We start from the raw sequence: 10,843 nt of genomic DNA on the forward strand, positions 1-10,843 counted from the left end.
TATATTTGTTTTAAATGTCACATTATATATATGATAACATTTGTGATAGCATTACATTTATTCCATATCCTCCTATTCCATAATCTTGCATTTATTCCTACAGAAAGTACTCAATGAACATCAAATAACAGTAACATAAAACCGATGTTATAATTTCCTACTTAACTATGTCACTGTTACATTACATGTGTTATATTGCACTTATATTGTTGAGTGGAAAATTATAACATCGGTGTTATGTTATTGATGTTTGGTGTTCATTGGTGTTCACTTTTACTTAGACATCAAATTGCCATCAAAATGCCATCAAAATGATAGTCAAAATGATCATCAATTAATGGGACGTTTTGCAGTCATTTCTACCGTCATTTTGACTACTCATTTTGACATCATATCCCTCATCAATTTGATGGCATTTTGACATCATTTTGCCTAACTTGTTTTCACTGGGTATCGCCGCTAAGGCAATACCCCGCGTGCAGCTACGCTGCAGTCGCACCGACCGTATACACTGTACTATTCCGAAGCGCAGTTAAAATCACCGCAAGAAATTGTCAACCGCAATTAAAGACGCCGAAAGAAACGTCTACAAGATAAACTCGCGAATACGCGACACTTCCACCGTCCGCGTCCCGCGCATCGCGCGAGCCATCGTCTAAACAAGCCTCTGACAGGCGATACACAAACGACTAAAATGGCGTCGACACGCATTATTTGATATATATATTGTAATCATCAGCAGCTTATTATTTAAATATATTGTTCATTTTTGTTATTGAGAACACTGTTTCTAAATTATCCCGCCTATTACGAACCCGAACCGACGAGCGATCCGAAACGCGACGCATCGCGGTTACAACAGTATGAATTTTAAGTTTTAAAATGCATTTTATTTTATTTTATTATATTTTTTACGTGATAATTAAATTTGAACAATAGATTGATGATTAGTTGTTAATACGCGCGAGATTGGAAATAACTATTAACATTTATAGGTTAAAATTAATTTTATTTATTATAATCTTCATATTCTATTGTATATATACATGTATCTAGATTATTATTCTCCTATAATTTTAATAATATTCAGGACAAAAAATAGTTGCACTTTCTTGGTGAAAATAGTTTTATCATTGAGGTTAATTTAACATTAACAGATAATTTATAAGATTTCTAAAAAAAATTCGAGCTTTTCTCTAAATCATCTTCTAGTACCATATTTCCGATAATATTTAACATCTTTAAGTCTTGATTCTAATGCTTTTTCTGAAAAGAAAGTTATAGGTAGCGTCTTAATTATGTCAGCTTCATAGATTTATGTAAAGGTAGAGTAAACTCGACTTAGATAGCCATACTTTTTTAAAATGCAAAAAAATACATTTCTTATTGTTATTTCTTAATAACGTTTGACACATTACTTCACTGAAACCTACAATATATAATACCATCAAAGTTAAAAGGAAAATATTTCAGTGAAATTACTTATTACAAAAATATCAAAACATGAGCATTGCCTATTTTATCTAAATTTTTAAGACAAGATAAGGAATAGATGACCCATATATATTTTATGTTCAAGGTTCTATACCTATTATTTTATAAAATAATGAAAAGAATATAATTTGACATTTTAATATAAGATATTTAATACATATTATTTATGAAAAGTATAATACACATATAAAATAGAAATCTCTATTACAAAACTTAAATTCTAAATCCAATTTTTTATCAAAACATTACATATAAGATTTAATTACTGTAATATTGAAAATAATTTTTGAAATATAACGACTTTTGTTTTATAAATTTTTGAATGAAAGTGGGCTATCTTACCCAAAATGTAAATGAAAGACGGTTATAATGGTACTTATAAACAAATAATGAAAGCGAAAATAAAAATATATGTTATATTACAATTTACATACCTACTTTATGTATCTAACGTTGATTGCGATAGCTTAACTGTAATTTATTCGACGTTACAGCAAGTTTTAATGGACACATGATAAATTTTACAGGTAGTCGAAAATAAAAATATATGTTATATTACAATTTACATACCTACTTTATGTATCTAACGTTGATTGCGATAGCTTAACTGTAATTTATTCGACGTTACAGCAAGTTTTAATGGACACATGATAAATTTTACAGGTAGTCGAAAATAAAAATATATGTTATATTACAATTTACATACCTACTTTATGTATCTAACGTTGATTGCGATAGCTTAACTGTAATTTATTCGACGTTACAGCAAGTTTTAATGGACACATGATAAATTTTACAGGTAGTCGAAAATAAAAATATAGTATAATATTCATAATCTTGCTATTTCGAAAAATGTACGCACATATACTACGATAAATATCGATTATTTTTATGATTGATTACACAAACGCAATAATGTTTTGCAATTATTAGAAAAATTACAGCCTGTAGTCATCTTTCCAGCATGACCATAATATCCGAATTTACTCTACTCTGGTATTTTATACCAGAGATACTCAGAGACTGCGAGATATACAGTTTGTAAGTGTCTAAATATGTGATAATATTATTTTTAATATGGTTTTGAGTGATTCAAGTAGTTTTTTTTTTTAAGTCCAGTAATCGATGACATTAAACCGAGATTTTAAAAGAATCATTTTGCGATATTACCGTCATTTGTAGCAAAACCTTGCTTTATCATATCGATGAGCAAAATTTGCTTTCCCCGAATTTTTTAAAAATTTCTTTTTGGATGGTACTCATGTCACTCGTTTTCGGTATATATCTCGTACACATTTTTTAAATTCGGTATACAATACTGAAGCAAAATTCCATACATCAGATCAATTTGTAAAGAATGACAGTTCCATACTTGTATAATTTTGTCTTAACTGGTATGTTGAGGGTTTTTCCGATATTATTAACTTGAGATAGGATAGCTCCGCATAATACACATATTTGAATTGCAGTTTTTCTTAAAGTCAACACGACTTTATTGTCATTCATTGTTTTATAAAGTTTATACTTTATCGTAACAGTGAAATTTTTTAGGAGAAGAATGATAAAGGTTGCTATCGTTCAATTTCTTCATAAATTTAGATACTTTTCTCTCTAATCGTAGTAGTTGTTCCCTTGTGAAAATTTAATTCTAACAGAAAACATAGTCGAGTATATGACGGACGTGGGTTTTACTATAGTATTATTTTCTGTTTATTTTCCCGATTTATTGTATAAAACTGCAAAGGAATCATGTAAAGCTATTACTGTGATCATTACGTTCTGAATTTGAAGATTTCATTTTATATTGTGAATATTTCGAAATTAAAGTAATGTCCGGATATAGGTATATAGAACTTCTTCCAATTTATTAATTAAACTGTTTGTAAAATAATTCATTAAATTTTGAACGCCAATGTGCGCAGTGTATTCTGTAACTTTTATTGGTGAAAGAACATCTTGTTTTGCCAGTTCCTTATAAAACACATCTTTTTTCTTTTTTATTACTTTCCCTCCCCTTTTATCTTATTTATATTTTGATCTTGCATCCAATTTCATCCAATTTGCCATTGTTCCATAATTTTCACAGATAACTTTCCTTTTTTGTTATAAATGCAAATAATAAATCATCCCATTCCTGCCATTAATATGTCGTAGGTCTGCAGAACGAGGGAAAGGTGGCGGTGGATAAACGTAGAAAGTAGTCTCCTGTAGATTGTGATATCTATAAAAATGTTTCGAAATTTCCCGTTTGTAGTTACAATATGATTCGCAGCGTCCGTTCGAGTAACTATTCAGCAAGCGACAACTGTGCGGCTTTGTTCGGGGGACTTTTTATACTCTATTAGCGGTTTATAAATCGCTGGATAAGCGGAACGTGCAACGCGATGTTGAGTTCTTGATACACTTTCGCTCGATCGATTGTTTGCGAACCTATTCTTATTTAGATATTTCATCTGGATGATTTGGATGATTTGGACCATATCCTTATATTCCCAGTAAACAAAGAACATTAAATTAATGTTTATAAACATAGACTTTATGTGCATTGTTTGGACATTTTTTAATAATATTTAATAATATTTTAATATTATTTTTAATAATATTATTTAATAATATTGCATTTATATTTTTTAGATATTATTGTGAAATGATTTTTCTGAATGTTGTTTAAACGTTTTAAAAACATTACAAAAAATATATTTTTCAAATGTTACTTTAACATTTATTTTAGATCAATGCAACATCTTACAAATATTTCTGCCGATTAAAACGTTATGGCAATCCTATTTCAACATTATTGAAACTTCCAAATCGCGGCCAAAGTATGTTTACAATAATATTTGATACAATATTAAACATTACATATTTGACAATATTACAGATTCTTCAATATCATTGTTAATAACAACGTTATATTAATGATTTCTTGTTTACTGGGTTGTCATCTTGACGATGACAATATCCTGTATAATATAATTCCGAATTAAACGTATATCCATATGATAACCCTTTCTAAGCAGAAGAGAAATAAAACAGTTCTAGAAAATTGTCTAGACGATTATTATCCAGGTTGCGGGACTCATGATCAAAAATATATTACTCTTTTCGGGCCATCCATTTCACCAATCAATTCTTCGATTGCGTCTCGACTGCGCCCGATTACGATCTACCTTCGTGGACACGTCATGACACCTCCGACGGTTCCCAAGAAAAAGAAGAACAGGTAGATAGTGGAGAGGAAGAGGAGAGAGGTACGGCGGATGGCATGAGAACAAAAAGAGGAGAGGGAAACTCTTCTCTTCAGGAATCATCGGGCCAGGGTCAGTGTGTGTGAAAAGGTTTCAGGCAGCAGGTGTCTTCGGGCGCGAAGAGATGAAAATCTCACATGGGTATTTATCACCCGAAAAATACCAGCCACGCCCACACTTCGCTGACCACAAATCAATCAATGAGAAGAGGACGCAGCCTCTACTAAAGAAGATGTGTGGCGTGCGAGCAGTTATTGGGTATAGTGTATCGATTCATCACATATATACGCACACATGTAACTTAAGTAGAGGGACGATAAAAAGGCATACCGATTCTATTGTTGCCAACTTTAACAGTCAGCATTTTAATCTCAGAGGTTTCAAATCTTGTTTTATCCTCTCTTGGAGAAGTAAAAATCCATTCTTAAGAATAAAAATAAATACATTCCACTCATAGACATAACCGATATTAAAAACAAACTTTTACTTAAAATGTATATACTTTTTTAAATGAAACTTTATCTCCTTCTATTTGGTAATGTTTAATTTCGAAATGTTTAATTTTGTATCCTTATTAACCCAGCAAACACAGTTATATCAATATTATATAACTGCAAAAGAAATGATTATAACAGATAATATTGCATGAAAATTATTGATATGTTACTGTTATGTTATTATTTCTCATAGATGTAAGATGTAATATATCATGTTATATTATGATTATATAGGAACATCAATTAATGTTATATAACTGCAAAATAACTAAGTAATGTCCCAGCAAACACATATACTTTTTGTTTAATCCCAACGGTTTATTCATTAGTATGGTTCAGATAAGTGATAATGTATGATTATTTTGTCTAAATAATAAAAAAAAAACTGACATTTCATATTTCGTGTCATTTCACTTATTCGTGAAACTCACGTGGTTTCGATCCTATGTCAAGCGGTCACCCATTTTTACATCATGTTGTTCAATGCTTAATTTCAACGATTGAACGAGAACTGATGAATGCCGATATCTTGGTAGATGATATTTACAATATATTCTTATATCGTTCAAAAAATGTTATGACATTTGTTGGTAAACTGTTTGACATGACGTAACAACAATCACAATGCGATTAATATTGATACAATGTTGTATCAGTAATCAAATTTTAACCTACTACGTACTTGCAAAAGAGAGAGAATATTCCTTCTTCCTCTCTCACAATATTTTGATACAGTAAATTTATGATTAGATTCTTTTTGTTTTCTAGAATTCTAGTTTTACAATATCGTAATAACGATTCTTGTATATATTAAAATATCACATTTTATATACGAAAAACATCTGAAATATAATTTTACATTTGTGTATAAGAATATTGCATAAAAAGGTAATACAAACATTAAACTTCTTATACAACATATTATATTAAAGTTATGTTGCTGTAATATTGTAACTTAACCAATAAATAACATAATAACAGTTTTATAACATAGTCATATCGCAGTTATGAAGGAAATTAAGTAACCTCAATATTAATAACGTATAACAGCAATTATATTAAATGTTATTCCTATGTTATATCACAGTTACGTTCTGTGTTTGCTGGGAATGCTGTTATACGTACGCTGTGATAACTACGTTTAAAAAACAAATGTTCATTCATTGAAATTACAGTTTTGAGCAAATGTTCTACAAAGAGAAACGAAATAGATTTGCTAGATTGGAAAAGATGTATCACACGAAATAACGCTAATGAAAGTTATGCATAATCGATATATTAATCTTTTGTTGTTGGAATCGCGTCATTTTACTGTTTACAAGTCAAAATCGTCCAGTACATCTCAAACAGATAATATAAAATATGTATATTCTTGTTCTTTATAAGTATTTACTTAAATATATGCATGTGTCACGATCCTATATGATCATCAATTATATTGGCAAATGTTGGCAAAATATAATGAATTAATGAAAAATATGTTGCATCCGTAACTATCGCAGCGTTATCCATATATTGCGGAAAAATATTTTGATAAAAGAAATTTATCTTATCCAAGAAAATTATTTATTAATTTATTAATTTAAATCCTAAGAAGATATATTTATATTTGACGTATAAAGTTTTATAAAGTTTTTAATCAAAATATTTATTTAAATAAATGTATGATAAAATTGTATATGATATAGGATGTACAAGATGTGTCAGTAAAGTAATAAAATCTAATTTTTGGAAATGGTGTAACAAATTATTCGTTAAAAATAACACAATCCTATTTAAAATAACTTCCCTCGGATATAATACAATTGTAAGTTTTTCTGTAGATTGTCTACTCATAGCAGAATCGGAAATGAGCATCTATGACATTCTACGTTGTGTCGGTTATCTTTTAAATGTTATCTATAGTTTAAAAATGATTTGACTCACAGTTTTAATTTTGAAAAAGAAGTTTCAAAGAAAAAGAAGAAGCAAAAAGGAGTCGCAAGATGATAGATCGAATGAATAAGGGGAGACTATAGCAGCATTATGCTGTATAACAGCATTAAAACAGACTTTTTGGCAAAAAATTCAATAATTGTTACTTAAATTCTTTTTTAGTAATTTCTGCACAAACTTTTCTCGTGTTCAACTCTCGTGTAAAAATCTTACGCACAAAACATCATAATTCAAATTGAATTCTTCAGCTATCATTTGCATAGTTAAATGTCGATCTCAACGGATGCAAACTTTTATACGTTCAATGTTAACTTTATGGGAACTAGGATTCCAAACTGAAACTCATTTTTCATCGTTTCTCAATCTTCCGAAAACATTTTATGCCAACAAGAAACTTGAGTATGCAATAAAAAATTATTACCAAACATATTTTTAAATTTTTCGTACGTTTTTAAAAATTATTTCAATTAACTCTAATTTATTTAATGGAATTATATATTTTCTTTTATAATAAGTCGATTTATCTGATCATGCTGCATATAAAAAAATTGAAATAACATAATTGAAAGATCGATTGTTGTCCTTCAAGATATTTTATATTTTACTTTAGTACTATTTAACATAAACAATCGTTTACTTTAATAATTTTATACGTAGAATCATCTGAGGAGAATTGACCTACGTTAAGAAAATAATATGTTTTTACTTAAAAAGTCAAAATTGATCTTGAAATAATATTTAAAATAGCATTTTATATTAATACCATCATTTTATGCTTTTCTCTAAACCTTACAACTTTTGTTTCAAACTTTTCTCTTAAAAATGTTGTGTTTTCAAGATAATTTACTATTTCAATTAATAATAAAACACACAGGACTCAAGCATTCACTTAATCATTTACTCAGTTATTCACGCGTATATATCCAGTACATATACCAGTACAATAAATATATATCACTATAACTAATCACTTAAAGTAACTTGATAAATGTTTGTTTTATGTGAAAATTAAATTAGACAAAACTCAAAAAACTTCGAAAGGTTTATTATTTTGTGACTATTTTTCCTATTTGAACGTGTCAAGATTACATGAAAATTAACTTTATTCTTTAAAGTACTGTATTCTATTTTCTATTAATTATAATTATATACAAATAAAAAATGAAACCAGTGACATGTATCATTCGATCTTAAAATATTTTCAAAATTAAAAAAAATTACGCGAAACGCGGGAAACGCGCGAATATAGCGGTTAAAATTGAATAAAATAACGATTTTGTGAATAAAATGAATTTTTTATTTAAATAAATATATAAATAATATGTTCGGATTATTCTCATACAATCACTTCCCGACATTGTTTAATACTCTTTCTAAAAGATATACAAATCATTTGTAACGTATCTTTTATAATCATTGTGCAGACATTTATATTATATTGCTGCATAATATCAATCGCTCTATTCCGCTACACTGCATCTTTAATGTATTCCTCAGAAAAACATATAACGGAGTTAAGTAGAGTGAACTAGCAATCTAAGCTACTGAAATATTTCTACCAATCCATCATTTGGAACATATTGTATTTACCTACTTGACAGGATATTATTGCATTATATGCAGAACAATCATCATATTAATGCCACATTATATGATGGACGTCTAGTGATACTAAGAAGAATCAGCAAATTCCTATCAGAAATTGTGTATACTTTTCTCCAATTAATAAATCTACTATCTATGAAGCGGAGTTGAGAAGTAACGCGTTATTTGTAACGTGGTTACCGTTATCGTTACTTTTTCTCGAAAACGATCGTTATTTTTCTTTGTTTGTAATGGTAACGGTAATGTCGTCATATTTTTAGAGTGATGATAACAAATTCAACCGTTACTTTTATCGTTACTTTAATTATATCTATTCAATAGATGATGCGCTGATAACATATATTAGATATTTTTTATTGGATAGAAATATCTCGATCTTCCTTCATCTGGAAGACAGTACGTGGTTTTATCTTATTCTTTATGTAAAAATAATTGTTAGCGCGAAGTCAGATTTTGCAATTTAGCTGTTAAAAATTTTTAATAAATTTAATAATAAATATGCTTAAGTAGTTCAATCTCTTTTGTGAAAAACCATGAAATAAACATACGTATGTGTTATACTAAGCATACCTATTATTAAATTTATTAAAAATTTATTAAACATTTAAAAGCCCTCTCCTCCCACGACAAATTGCAAAATCTGGCTTACAAAGGACCTGACAGAACTGTCCCTCACCGATTTTGATGCGCTTTGGATATGTTGTAGAGCAGAAAAAAATTAGATTTTTATATCGGCTTATCTCGAGGTTTAGGGGCTACACTGTCCCAGTAGATGGATATTGTAAATAGATATGTTACTGTAGGTAAAAAAATATAATGTATTATAGAAAAATAACACATAGACAATTGCATATTTTAATATGTAATGTTTACAATATATCATATTATATTTTTTTATATTAATTATATAATTAATATAATATTAAAGAAAAATTGATGTATACAAAACTTGTATACACATAGAAAATAAATGTATTTTATTTATGGCACATATTGTTACAAAAGTGGTACTCAAAAAATACTGGAAAAAATATGTGATGCAAAGTGATCGCACAAATCGGACTTTTTTCCGTGACACGAGTGCGAATAGTCATTTCCAATATATTTTTGCCTGCTGAACATGAATCCGTTATCCAAATTTGGTTATCACGTTACAATTTTGAGAAAAGTGGTATCAAAGAGGTAAAAAATAACGACTTCGTGGCGCAAACAATAAATTTTTTTCTACATTTCGTTAACGCCATGCAAAAGTATCAACTTTTAGCTTAAAAATGCAATTGATCTTGTTTTCCAACGATTTTTTATTTTCAACATATGATTAATCAGAAACAATCGTCGGCATTAATATCTCTAGGCAGAACAATTTTTTTGGCAAAAAGGCGAATAGGAAAATCATTTCCGAAGTATTATTGCCTGCTGAACCTGAATCCGTCGTCCAAATTTTGCAATCACGTCACAATTTTAAGAAAAATGGTGTAAGATACAAGATAAAAAGATTCCCGCATTCGGCTTTTTGGCCTCTTTGACGCCATTTTTCTCAAAACTGTGACGTGATGTTATATATATATATATATATATATATATATATATATATATATATATATATATATACAAATATACATACTGTAAATAAAATGAGCTACTATGAGTATTACTGAATTTTTTTACTTTTTGTTCCTTCTGTACTATCTTGGGTATTTATGTTTTTAATATAAATGTAAATATATTATTTACATACTATGTTCAAATATTTACCTCTTTGTATTAACTTTATTTTCTGTCCGACCAAATTCCACTAAAAATAACATTCATACATTTACGTATACATTTATGTGTATTAAATTTCTTACCATTTCGCTACGTATGCATGAAAACTTAAACTCCTTTTTTGCAATTGCCAATGTACGTTATCGTTAGCCTCTTACGCCGTAATTATATGTATTGTTTCATAAATGAATGCAAAACTTTTCGTCTCTATTCATTTATTTTTTCATTTCATTTTTTTTCATTTTAGTAAGAGAGAGAGAGAGAGAGAGAGAGAGAGAGAGAGAGAGAGAGAGAGAG

This window comes from Odontomachus brunneus, unplaced genomic scaffold (assembly GCF_010583005.1).
Source record: "Odontomachus brunneus isolate Ranch 3 - 2012 unplaced genomic scaffold, Obru_v1 Obru_scaffold_288, whole genome shotgun sequence".
Lineage (NCBI taxonomy): Eukaryota > Metazoa > Arthropoda > Insecta > Hymenoptera > Formicidae > Odontomachus > Odontomachus brunneus.